This window comes from Stomoxys calcitrans, chromosome 3, assembly GCF_963082655.1.
Source record: "Stomoxys calcitrans chromosome 3, idStoCalc2.1, whole genome shotgun sequence".
In the NCBI taxonomy this organism is placed as follows: domain Eukaryota; kingdom Metazoa; phylum Arthropoda; class Insecta; order Diptera; family Muscidae; genus Stomoxys; species Stomoxys calcitrans.
The window spans coordinates 99,960,721-99,975,313 of record NC_081554.1 but is presented as its reverse complement, the minus strand read 5'-3'; the positions used below and the strand labels follow the sequence as shown (position 1 = coordinate 99,975,313).

At 36.5% G+C, this 14,593-nt stretch overlaps 1 long non-coding RNA gene across 1 annotated transcript; it reads right to left on the bottom strand.

Annotated features, from left to right (window-relative positions):
- Positions 1–257: 257 nt before the first annotated feature.
- Positions 258–12,947, bottom strand: LOC131995531 (uncharacterized). The gene is made up of 3 exons (XR_009397485.1): positions 12,604–12,947; positions 12,429–12,542; positions 258–328 (listed from the first exon to the last, which is right to left on the bottom strand). It is a non-coding gene; the product is annotated as an uncharacterized LOC131995531 (long non-coding RNA).
- Between the last annotated feature and the right edge of the window lie 1,646 nt (positions 12,948–14,593).

Below are 14,593 nucleotides of genomic sequence, written 5' to 3'. Positions count from 1 at the left end.
AAAAATTTAGCAATTTGGATTTATTTTAATCTCAAAAATGGTTATTCGCCCAATAACCCAAGTGGATATTCACTTTATAACCCAATTATTTGAAAGTTGCCTTTTCTTTTAAGCAACTTTTTAACAGTTTTAATTAATAAAACTAAATAATTGGTATTTACACATGAATAAAAATCTTTTTATTTCATAAGATCAAATTGCGTGTAAAACATCAAATATATTGCTTAAAAAATATATATATTTCTTATTTAAAGATCCCAGGCTTCGAAAAAAGATGAAACATTTTAATTTTCATTATGAGTTTTTTCTTTATTGTCGGCGACAAGGTCTGCAAAGAGTAAACATATTACTTTATATAGATATATCTGTGTGCGCTCTTTTATTTTGATCTTTAAAATCTTTCCCTGATTTTTCGAACATCATCCAGCTCGAGATCATAGTCAATGATTTCTATTCAAAGAATAGAATAGACGAAATACACTTTTCTAAATTCAAACAAAATTTGCTTTCATGGCAACAATCAGCTGCTTCATGAGTGAAGTTAAGCACAGTTAACCTTAATTGGCGTTCGAGAATATGCTTAATATTCCATGTACGCCGCTATTTTGGTGTAGGTACCTATGATATGATAACAGCTGCTTCAAATTTTTTCAACATTTCAACACCACACAACACAACATTGCAACACCATTATAAACGAAAACTACACCCGGTGGTGGGGTAACATTTTTTTGGACAAACGAATAAGAAATTAAGATTTCAGTGCGACACGTCGAAAAAATTTTACAGTATCTAAGACAATCGAAATCGAGTACCTTATTGCCCCAATTGGCCTCCATGACCGTTAAAGGGAATATTCCCCAGATACTTGACCCCAAATTCAAATATTAGATTGATATATTACTCCCTTAGTCTTTTTATTTAAGTCCTACATTATCCCGTTCATTCCACATGAGCATTTGGGGCATATTTTGAGAATCTCGGACACCTGTTCCTTAATATTAAAAGACCTCTCATTTAACTCCCGTATTGTCCCGGTCGACCTTCATTTCCGGTTTGGATGTTTTTTCTGAGTCGGACGGTTCCCCAGAGACTTGCTGTCTAAAACTAATATCTGTTTCATATTCCATTGACAATGACCTTTTATATGAGTCCCTTATTGTCACGATTCGCCCACATGTCAGTTTGAGGATTATTTAGCGGCCCCCACGTTTGCTCTCTAATTTTAAATTCAAGTGTAGAGTAAAATTTTAATACCTTCCATTTGAGTTTCGTTTTTGGAGTATTTTATGGGAGGTGGATTATAAGGGGAGAGAGGATTTTTGGGCAGAACCACTTCTCCCTGTTATTTGGTACCAAATTTTGATATCAAATTCATTTTCTATTCCCAAATTATTGTACTATGTCATTTCACTCTCATTTGAGTTCAATTCCGATGCGTTCAGTCTACTATTTCCGTTTGGGGAAAGGAGTGGCACTCTTGCTTTGATATCCTTTAAATTGAGTCCCATACTGGCTCGATCCGTCTCCATGTCCGTTTGAGGGGGTTTTGAAGTGGTTTATGGGTTAGGTGGCCGCCCCACATTCAATTGTCTAAATTCGAGTCCCATATTGCCTCCACTTCCCCCCTGTCCCTATACTTTGATAGATTTTCGAATCCTCGCCCAAAATACCTCTCTTGAGACCCATATTGCCCCCCATTACGATATTAAACAAGTAAGAGAGTGCCGGGACGAATCTTATATATACATTTGTCGAGTTCTATGCGCGGTATCTCTTTTTAGGCAAACAACGAATATTGAATAAGAACTGTTATGCTATTGGAGCTATATCTAATTAGAGTCCGATTCGAACCATAAACGAATGCTGAACATTGTAGAAGTCATTGTGTAATATTTTAGTTCATACGGATAAGAATTGTGCCTTGTAGGGGGTCAAGAAACAAAATCAGGAGATCGGTTTATATGGGAGCTGTATCAAGCTATTGATCGATTCAGACAATATTAGACACGTATGTTGAAGGTCATGAGAGAAGCCGTTGGACAAAATTTCTGCCAAATCGGATGAGAGGCTCAAGAAGTGAAGTTCCCAGATCGGTTTATATGGCAGCTATATCAGGTTATATACCGATTTGCGCCATACATAACACAGTTATTGGAAGTCATAACAAAACACCTCATGCCAAATTTCAGCCAAATCAGATGAGAAATGTGCGCTCTATTGGCTCAAGAATTCAAGATCTAAAATCGGTTAATATGACAGCTATACCAGATTATGATCCTATTTGAATTATACTTAACACTACGTGCAAGACTTCAGTTAAATCGGACAGAATTGCGCCTTCTAAACGCTTCAGAAGTCCAGACCCAAGATCGGTTTATATGGCATCTATATCAAAACATGGACCGATTTGGCCAATTTACAATCCCAACCGACCTACACTAATAAAAAGTAATTGTGTAAAATTTCAAGGGGCTAGCTTTACTCCTTCGAAAGTGCTTTCGACAGACAGACGCACATGGCTAGATCGAATTAAAATGTCATGACGATCAAGAATATTTGTACTTTATGGGGTCTTAGACGCATATTTCGTGGTGTTACAAACAGAATGACGAAATTAGTATACCCCCATCTTATGGTGGAGAGTATATAAAAATAAGTAAGGACGGGCCAAGTTCTGGCGAAGACGACCTTTCGATATCCTACACCACATTGTGTATGCAGGCTAATTCGTCAAACCCAAAATTTTCTTAAATTTGATATCTAGAATCAAAACCCAAAACATATCGTTGGAGCCATAAAGTAAACAGTTGTGCAAATTTTTGAGAAGATCGATTGATAAATGCGTTAGCAAAGTACTTAAAAGTGAAAATCGGGACACGCATATAAATATGGAAGCTATATCTAAATCTGAACAGATTTCTATGAAATTCATAAGTCCTCCGAAAATTATTAGAGAAATCTTCGTGCCAAATTTTGTGAAGGTCGGTTAACATATTACTAAATTGTTGAATATTAGTCAAAATCGGACGAAAATATATATGGGAGCTATATCTAAATCTGAACCGAATTCAACCGAAATAAGCACACAAGCAAAAGGCATTATGAAAAAGTTACGCTGACAAAATATGTTAAAGTGAAAATCGGGTGATAAATGTATATTGGAGTCATAAGAGAATTCTTTGTGCCAATTTTCATGTGAATCGGTTAACAAATGACCAAATTATTTCAATACTAGTCCAAATCGCACGAACATATATATGGGAGCTATAGCCAAATCCGAACCACTTTCGATCAAAATCTGCACGTTTTGTCAAAGTTGCAGAAGAAAGCGTAGTGCAAAGTTTTGAGAAGATCGGGTCAGTCTAGAATTAAAAATAGGGCAATACATAGATATGAGAGCTATATATAAAACTGAACCGATTTGTATGAAATTCACCACTAGTGTCGAGACTTATAAGAGAGTCCCTTGAGCAAAATTTGAGAATCGGTTCACAAATGGCGATATAATTGCAATGTTAGTCCAAATCGAACGAACATATATATTGAAGCTATATCCAAATATGGAACGTTTTTTTTCCAAATTTCAATAGGATCCGTCTCTAGACTCAAGAAAATACTTGTTTTACATTTGAAGACGCATGAAAATTGCGACCTGTAATTTCACTAAGTTATAATACCATGTACCATAGTAGTGGTGTGGGGTATAAGTAGATAGCCTACCACTCCTTCCAACCTATACAATCTGTAAAAATTTAAAAAAAATCTGTTCAGTTGTTTTCTAGTCTATACAGATCAAACAAACCAATAAAAATATTTTAAATTTTTTCTACTGCCATTCCATATCATCGCGATGAGTCTACGAGCTCATTGAGGATTGCTTTGGGTGTGGGCGGCCAATCGAGATACATGGTCTCTAATATTAATATCAGACTCGTTATCTACTATTAAAAACTTTTCATTTGATTCCCGGATTGTCCCAGCAGACCAACATGTCTAGTTTTGTGGTTTTTTTGGAGTGGGCGGCCAAAAACTTACTTTACTCTCAAGCCTTTTTATCTGAGACCTTTTAATACAATTCGATAAAGATACACACATGTCCGTTTTTGTGCCAGACTTGTATTCCATTTCTGTGCACCAAATTCTGATATACACTGAAGGAAAAACTCTTCATTTCATCAAAGAACAGGTTTCATTGATTTTTTCATTGATGCAATGAAAATTTGCATTAACATAATGAAATGTTCAATACATGCAATGAAAACTTACGTTATTTAAAAGTTGATGATTTTCGGATTCATTAAATGAATGAAACGAATTTCAATGATAGAATGAAACCCTTTATTTATAAAAAAAATCGTTAACAACGAGAAAATTAAAGTAATTGTATATAGTATCAGGCATTTAAAACTTTTACGCAACAAATGAATATAAAATTTGACGGAAGAGTATAAGATTTGTTTAATTTAGTATTTGCGCCACAAGTAAATGAAATAAGTTTCATGAGCTTAATGAAACGTTTCATTTAGTAAACGAAATTTGCATTACATTTACTAAACGAAAGTTTGCAAACCCAGGTGCGAATCCCCCAGACAATCTTTTTTTTTTGTTATTTTAGAAAATTCGACGAAAAAAATTTGTATTTCTTGAAAAAAAAAAATATTTTTAAAATGTGTTTTTTTAATATTTTTAAACTTAATTGAGAATATTATTGCTGTGCAGTAATATATGGAATTCCACTGAAATATTTGCAACCCCAAGTTCAAATCCCCCCGCCCACCATTTTTTTTTAATTGTTTGTAGATAATTTTTTAGAAAATTCGGCGCAAAAAATATAATATGTTTCTTATTGAATAATTTTTATACCCTCCACCATAGGATGGGGGGTATACTAATTTCGTCATTCTGTTTGTTACTACTCGAAATATTCGTTTGAGACCCCATAAAGTATATATATTCTTGATCGTCGCGAAATTTTATGTCGATCTAGCCATGTCCGTCCGTTCGTCCGTCCGTTCGTCCGTCCGTCCGTCTGTCTGTCGAAAGCACGCTAACTTCCGAAGGAGTAGAGCTAGCCGCTTGAAATTTTGCACAAATACTTCAAATAATACAAATACAAATGTTGAAATACAAATACAAATGTTGAAGGTCATGAGAGAAGCCGTTGGACAAAATTTCTGCCAAATCGGATGAGAGGCTCAAGAAGTGAAGTTCCCAGATCGGTTTATATGGCAGCTATATCAGGTTATATACCGATTTGCGCCATACATAACACAGTTATTGGAAGTCATAACAAAACACCTCATGCCAAATTTCAGCCAAATCAGATGAGAAATGTGCGCTCTATTGGCTCAAGAATTTAAGATCTAAAATCGGTTAATATGACAGCTATACCAGATTATGATCCTATTTGAATTATACTTAACACTACGTGCAAGACTTCAGTTAAATCGGACAAAATTGCGCCTTCTAAACGCTTCAGAAGTCCAGACCCAAGATCGGTTTATATGGCATCTATATCAAAACATGGACCGATTTGGCCCATTTACAATCCCAACCGACCTACACTAATAAAAAGTAATTGTGTAAAATTTCAAGGGGCTAGCTTTACTCCTTCGAAAGTGCTTTCGACAGACAGACGCACATGGCTAGATCGAATTAAAATGTCATGACGATCAAGAATATTTGTACTTTATGGGGTCTTAGACGCATATTTCGTGGTGTTACAAACAGAATGACGAAATTAGTATACCCCCATCTTATGGTGGAGAGTATATAAAAATAAGTAAGGACGGGCCAAGTTCTGGCGAAGACGACCTTTCGATATCCTACACCACATTGTGTATGCAGGCTAATTCGTCAAACCCAAAATTTTCTTAAATTTGATATCTAGAATCAAAACCCAAAAAATATCGTTGGAGCCATAAAGTAAACAGTTGTGCAAATTTTTGAGAAGATCGATTGATAAATGCGTTAGCAAAGTACTTAAAAGTGAAAATCGGGACACGCATATAAATATGGAAGCTATATCTAAATCTGAACAGATTTCTATGAAATTCATAAGTCCTCCGAAAATTATTAGAGAAATCTTCGTGCCAAATTTTGTGAAGGTCGGTTAACATATTACTAAATTGTTGAATATTAGTCAAAATCGGACGAAAATATATATGGGAGCTATATCTAAATCTGCACCGAATTCAACCGAAATAAGCACACAAGCAAAAGGCATTATGAAAAAGTTACGCTGACAAAATATTCGGCGCAAAAAATATAATATGTTTCTTATTGAATAATTTTTATACCCTCCACCATAGGATGGGGGGTATACTAATTTCGTCATTCTGTTTGTTACTACTCGAAATATTCGTTTGAGACCCCATAAAGTATATATATTCTTGATCGTCGTGAAATTTTATGTCGATCTAGCCATGTCCGTCCGTCCGTCCGTCTGTCTGTCGAAAGCACGCTAACTTCCGAAGGAGTAGAGCTAGCCGCTTGAAATTTTGCACAAATACTTCTTATTAGTGTAGGTCGGTTGGTATTGTAAATGGGCCATATCGGTCCATGTTTTGATATAGCTGCCATATAAACTGATCTTGGGTCTTGACTTCTTGAGCCTCTAGAGTGCGCAATTCTTATCCGATTGGAATGAAATTTTGCACGACGTATTTTGTTATGATATCCAACAATTATGCCAAGTATGGTTCAAATCGGTTCATAATCTGGTATTGCTGTCATATAAACCGATCTTGGGTCTTGACTTCTTGAACCTCTAGAAGGCGCAAATCTTATCCGATTGGAATGAAATTTTGCACGACGTATTTTGTTATGATATCCAACAATTTTGCCATGTATGGTTCAAATCGGTTCATAATCTGGTATTGCTGTCATATAAACCGATCTTGGATCTTGACTTCTTGAGCCAAGTGATGGCGCAATTCTCATCCGATTTGGCTTAAATTTAGCATGAGGCGTTTTGTTATGACTTCCAATAACTGTGCTAAGTATGGCCTAAATCGATATAGAACCTGATATAGCTGCCATATAAACCGATCTGGGATCTTGACTTCTCGAACCTCTAGAGGGCGCAATTCGCATCCGATTTGGCTGAAATTTTGTACAAGGCCTTCTCTCATGACCTTCAATATACGTGTCTAGTATGGTCTGAATCGATCAATAGCTTGATACAGCTCCCATATAAACCTATCTCCCGATTTTGCTTCTTGAGCCCTAACAAGGTGCAATTTTTATCCGAATGAACTGAAATATTACACAATGACTTCTACAATGTCAATCAGCATTCAATTATGGTCCAAATCGGACTATAACTTGATATTGCTCCAATAGGATAACAGTTCTTATTCAATTATTATTATTTGTCTAAAAAGAGATACCGCGCATAGAACTCGACAAATGCGATCAATGGTGGAGGGTATATAAGATTCGGCCCGGCCGAACTTAGCACGCTCTTACTTGTTTATAATAGGTTTTCTACACTTTTTTAAATTCAATTGTGAAATTGACTGAAGTGCAGTAATGTATTGCATGCTACTGACATATTTGCAAGCCTGGAATCGTACCACTGAGCAATTTTTTATTTTTTCTTCAAATTCGAGATAGAGAGTAAAAAAAAATTTGTTGGAAACTTAGAGTTAGTTCATTGGAACTTATCCAAGTAAGGAACTACTGGAACTAGTTCTATCTCTTGTTTCTTATAGTTCCATAGTTCCTTTTTTTGCATGTACACTTTTCTTTTTCTTCCTTTTTTTAAGCTTCATACAACAACTAAATAAAAGCGTTAACTTTTTCAATAGGCAACAGCTGTGTACGTTGTGATTTAGGTAAAAGGAAAATAATTTATTTGTGGTAACCACATTAAATGAATGTGATGGCACAAATAAATAAACGTGGTGGCATCCACATATTTTTTTATTGTCAACAAATCCAAATTGTTTGATGCGCATTTTTCAGCATCGAGACTTAATACTTGTTTAAAACAAAGTAGAAAATATTAATTAAAAATTCAATTACTTATAAAGTCTGAATGATTTTATCTATATGAGCAAATAAAAACATTTTTAAGGTTCAAAACAAAATTCAAAGCTCTTTTTTTGTATGAATGAAACAAAAAAGAGAATTACAAATTAAAAAGGAACTAAGAAAAGGAACTAGTTCCTTTTGTGGAACGGAACTAAAAGGAGCGATCACTAAAAGAAACTAAAATGCCCACCTCTAGTTCAAATTACCTCGACCACAAAATTAATTAATTAGTGAGTAGAGAAGTAATAAATAAAGGGAATGACAGAAAAAAACGAGAGAGCAAAGCTATAAAACGAACAAAGAGAAAGAAGCTCGCGTCGAACGACGAAAATAAAAAACCCACCAACCATCAAAGGAGGTGGGTTTTGAAAAAGAAACTTTTCATTGCATAAATGAAATGATTTTTTTACTCCAAAAAAAGATCTAAATACCATAAATGAACGTTTTTCATTGTATCAATGAAAATATATCATTGCAATAATCAATAATAATTTCACGTTAGTTAAACTACTACGTTGGCTCAAAATCCATGACAAGTTTCATTGATACAACGTAAGATTTCATTTCTGTCACGAAACTATGTTCATATGTGACCAAGAAGAACAAAGCGGTAATTTTGATTCCGACACAACGTTATACTTGCGGTGTATTACTATACTTTATTTGGCTATGATAGAACACTTGTTCCACTGGCAGAACGTAGAATAGCGTTCCAAGCGCCTCGATCTTCTGGGCTCATTATAAAATCTCTGACACAAAGTTTCGAGGTGTCTCTCACCACTTGATCTTTCCATCGGGCTTTTGGTCGTCCCGGTTTGGGTGTACCAACGTGTTTGTCTTCAAAAGACTTTTTTGCTGGAGCTTCTTCATCCATTCTGACAACATGGCCTAGCCAACGTAGCCGTTGTATTTTGATACGTGTAACTTTGCTATCAGGGCGCCCCGGTGGCGAGTTGGTAGCGTGCATGAATTACCAGTGCAGGGGTCGTGGGTTCGATTCCCGCTAAAAGCCATGGTCTGTCGCTACTGCGGTATCACAATGGACTTAAAATTGTCTACGTAGCAACTGTTTGCCGGTATTATTCTTTGCTTTGTCTTAAAACAGGTGTCATTCGTTTCGGTTACGGCGGTGCCGAGGTAGATAAAGTTACTGACTATCTCAAAGTTGTTATTCCCCACTTTCTCCATTTTCTTTATCTGCTCGGTTGTACAAGGCGTTTTGGGAGTTGAAACCATCCATTTCGTCATATCTCAATTTACTACCAGACCCATTTTCACTGACTCTCTTTCGATTCTTTCAAAGGCTGCAGTTACTACTTTCTGTAACCGACCTATGATGTCGATGTCGTCGGCATAGGCGAGTAGCATGTGTTCTTTTGTGATTAGTGCACCATATCTATTCACATCTGCATCTCATATTATATTATCCAGCAAGATATTAAAGAGATAAAACGATAGGCTGTCTCTTTGTCTGAAACTTCATTTGCTATTAAATGGTTCCGAGAGATTCTTTCCTATTTTTACTGAGAAACGCGTATCAGCAAGTGTTACTCTGCAGAGACTTATTAATTTTGCAGGGATACCAAACTCAGACATGGCTTGAAATATCTGTGAAAGTAAAGGGGTATCGAAAGCGGCTTTGTAGTCAACAAAGATATGGTAGGTGTTGGTTTGTCCTTTTCGATTCTTTTCCAGGATTTGGCGAAGTGCGAATATATGGTCACGGGTTGGATTTACCAAGTCGAAAGCCGCATAGATAGGACCCAATTATCTTATTGACTTTAGGTTTTAATCTTACACACAGTACGAGAGTATCTTGTATGCGATGGGGAGGAGACTTATTCCACTGTGGTCGGCGAATTCCGTCTTGTCTCCTTTCTTGTGTACGGGACATAGTATTCTGAGGTTCCAATCATTGGGTATGCGTGATTGGAACGCCTTATCAGCGTGTCGCCTCCGGTCGTAAATAGTTCAGCGGGTATACCGTCAGCTCCTTCTGCCTTGTTGTTCTTCAGTCAGGTCACTGCTACTTGCACCTTATTCTGACTAGTAGGTAAACATTCTATACCACCAAACTGTAAACTGTTGTTTCCTATCCTCAGAATGCTACTTTGTCAGTTACTAGATTTTCTTCTTTGTCTCTGCAGGTGGATGTGCCTGCACCAAAGTTATCGGTTTAATGTTTAATTCTTTGGTAAAGTTACTGACTTCATTCTGACTCCTGTACTTCTCAATTCGCTCACACTCACATCTTTCCATTTCCTTTTTCTTTCTGCGGAATAGTCGTTTTTCCTCTCTCCTTTTGTCCCGATACATCTCCATCATGTAGCGAGTTGCTACTAATTGCAGGGTTGCTCTATATGCCGCATTCTTGGCTTTAGCAGCATCTCGAAAATCTTGGTCGTACCATTTTCCACTTTTTGATATTTTGTGACTGTTATAAGTCATAAAATTTACATCTCTCCAAATTTCTTTCATAGCGGATAATAATTGCGTCCACTAGTGGCTCAAGAAGTCAAAAATGCGATCGATTTCCATAGAAGCTAGATCAAGTAATGATACAATTGGATCATATTAAACATGGACTTTGAAAGTCAAACTACGTACAAAATTTCAGCCAAATAGGATAACAATTGCGCCCTTAAGATACTTAAGGCTTAAGAAGAACAATCGGAAGGGCGGTTCATATGGGTTTACACGGACAAAAGACAATTTATTTGAGACCATTACTGTCGGGATCTACATATTCTGCTGAACGGCAGGACGCAACCCAGATACCTAGGAATACATTTTTATATCAGCTTTTTACCCTAATTTTAAATACCTATCATTTGATATCCATATTATCCCAATCGGTAAATATGTCCAGTTGGGGTGTTTTGAGAGGTGGAGAGACTCCCCAGACACCAATAAATAAATTTGTAGGTCAGATTTGTACTCTACTTTTAAATACCTTTCATTTGATACCCATGAAGCCCATATTGCCCAAAGGGGTAAAAGTGTAGTGTTGGGTGATGTTTTTAGGGGTGGGGACATCCCCCCCTCCCCCCGCACTACGACATTTATGGTGAAATTTTAATGCCAAGTTCGTACCCTACTCTTAAATACCTTTCATTTGATATCAATATTGTCGCAATAGGTAAACATGTCCGTTCGGGTGAGTTTTTGGATGGGGCGTCCCCCAGGTTATTTGACCCCACGAAATTTGTAGCAATTTCGTGTTTTTGGGGTACCATAAGGTGGTATGCAAATTTTCACTTAAATCGGTGAACCCATTTCCGAGATCTGGCGTTTTTAAAAATGGGGGTATGGAAGAGGGTCCGGCCCCCTTCGGATATGACAAATTTAGTATACTATTTTCACCATCTGTGAAAATTTCATGAAAATCGGTTCTGCCGTTTTTGAGTCTATACAGAACAGACAAATAAACTAACAAACAAACAAAGTATTTAAGGCAAAGGTCACGGAAAAACCACATGTCCGTAAATTTCGTTATTCAAAATCTTTAAAGAGAGTTGGAAAAAGTTGGAAAATATATCCTGAAAAAATACAGAGTTGTGCAAAAGCTTTATCCAGTGTTAATGCTGCAGAAATTTGGTAGACTGATCGAATTTTTCCGACTTGAATAAACCAAAAAACCGTTTTTTATCAAATTGAGCAGAGGTGTGAAGATATTTAATAAGACAATCGTTTCCTAATTTCGTGTGTTGTAGATGAGCCTCAAAAGTTTAAATCGGGCGATACATATATAAAGGAGCTATATATGAGGTTTTCAGATGAGTTAAACATCACTCCATAACCAAATTTCGTGAAAGTCGATTAAGAATTGGGGTAACTACGACTGTTCAAGTGAAAATCGGGCGATATATATATGAGAGCTATATTTAAATCCGAACCGATTTTCACCAAAATTCATAGCGTTTGTCACTAGACCAATTACAAAACACGGACAGTCAGGTGGACTCGCGACCAGACGGACATTAACGATAAGTGCCATGGAAATATTTACTTTGTGTTCAAATAGAATTGCAAGACGTTTTAGAACACTCTAATGTCTATCTCTGTTAGCACGCATTCTTCACAAATTGTTTATAGGCATTTTTTCCGATTTTAATCAACATCACGGCATCACAAATCTACAGCCATGGCAACCACATCAAATTTAACTTTCCTGATGCGATGTCTAAGGTAGTAGCCGCTTTATATGGGAGTGGTTTCATATACTAATTGGATTTCGTAAGTGTTCCTAATTGAGCTAAGTGTGGATGTTGAAATTATAACCGAGAATTCTTTCTGAATATTAATTGAAAAAATGTTTTCTTATATTTTTAAAATTATCTACAATCGAAATTGGTTAGGAAGTGTCAAGTTGAACGAGATTCACTTACCTTACTTAGCTTCGTTTAGGGTTTGCGAGAGTGGTTGTTCGCATAAATCATTGCATATTTATGGGATGATATTTATCAAATGTCTACTTTCAATTAAATTCATGTGGCAGCTACCTGTCAGGCAAGAAATTAAAAAATTACTCAAAGCCTGAAATCGTCAGAGGGAAGATTCAACCTGACCGTGCTGAGAGAGATGCTCGGGCACGAGTGAAGCAACATTTCAGCCAACGTTCATATGAATATCCATCCATCCAACAATTCATTCAGACTTTCTTCCTTGCAATCCATCTCGGCTAGTCATGTAGATGTAGATGATGTGCCCTCCTTTATTCGTTTAAAGCTGATCATTCTCAAATGGTTTTAATTAGTGAAGCTAATGCTGACGCATGCTGACCACCGGGAAGCTGTGAGCCATTCAAGAGCATATTCAGTTGAGTATCAAATACCTCAAAACTACATCATCCGTTGGCCAGATAAATGAATGAAAGACACATGGGTCTTGGCTCAAAATTGTTTGGTTTTCTGACGTCGAGTGTCGGCCTGCTTTGGACATTGACATAACCAAGGAAAAGGCATACCCCAAAGAAAAACATTAGCCGGTGCAGAGCGAACAATAGAGGTGTTTTATTTACCCATTAAGCGGATTTTCTCGCTTAGTTTATATGGAGAAAAATGCTTACTCATCGGCTTGGCTTATCCCATATTATCGCCGTTTATTAAAATATATGGTGTCATTCAATTCAATCGGAATGACAAAACTAAAAGAGGAAGAACGCAACATATTTAATCAATGATTAAACGTTGTGAAAGGGCGTGCTAAGTTCGGCCGAGCCGAATCTTATATACCCTGCACCATGGATCGCATTTGTCGAGTTCTTTTCCCGGTATCTCTTTTTAGTCCGATATAATTGAATTGAATGTTGGAGAACATTCAGTCATTGTGTAAAATTTCAGCCAATTCGAATAAGAATTGCGCCCTTTAGGGGCTCAAAAAGTAACATCAGGATATCGATTTATATGAGAGCTGTATCAGGGTATAGACCGATTCAGACCACATTTGACATGTATGTTGAAGGTCATGTGAGAAGCCTATGTACAAAATTGCAGCAAAATCGGATAGTACTTGCGCCTTTTAGAGGCTCCAGAAGTCAAGACCCCAGATCAGTTTAAATGGCAGATATATCAGGTTGTGAACCGATTTGAACCATACTTTATACATTTATTGTAAGTCATAACAAATCATGTCATGCAAAATTTCAGCCAAATCGGATTAGAACTGCGCCCTCTAGTGGCTCAAGAAGTCAAGGTCCCAGATCTGTTCATATGACAGCTATATCAAAACATGGACCAATATGGCTCATTTACAATCCCAACCTACCTACACTAATAAGAAATATTTGTACATAATTTCAAGCATAAATAACAATTTCGACAGACAGACGAAAAAACGGACGGACGGACATTTTAGATCGACTTAAAATGTCATTACGATCAAGAATATATATACTTTACGGGGTCTAAGACGAATATTTCGAGGAGTTACTAACGCAATGACGAAATGGGTATACCTCTATCCTATGGTGGAGGGTATACAAATTGTGTCTTATGACATGTCAACACACAATCACATGTAGCGTTGTACATGTCGTGTGATACAAATGAAACTAACATATGAAAATCATTTTCCAAAGTAGCACACCCAATTTTTGGGTTTATAGCGTACCCTATTTTCCTCAGACGAATGAAAGCAACCCTAAATTAAATTAGTTTGCAAATTTATGATTTAACTACCTTTCTCACAACTTTAACAATTTTTTACGCATAAATAATCAGATTTGCTCATATTTTTAAGTTATGTCATACGAAAATAACACACAGAGGTGAGAGCAAAAATAAAGAAGCGTATGAATCATACGAGGTACTATGCCATGTACAAACTTCTCTCCAAAAAGGTGTCGCACTGCGGCATGCCGTTCGGACTCGGCTATAAAAAGGAGGCCCCTTATCTTTGAGTTTAAAACTTAAATTGGACTGCACTCATTGATATGTGAGAAGTTTGCCCCTATTCATAGCGGATTTAGGATTTGAATAAAATCGCATTTATGAGATCTGAGTAACATTTATTTAATTAATTTTTTTGTTTTGTGTATTTTTGATTATTTCGG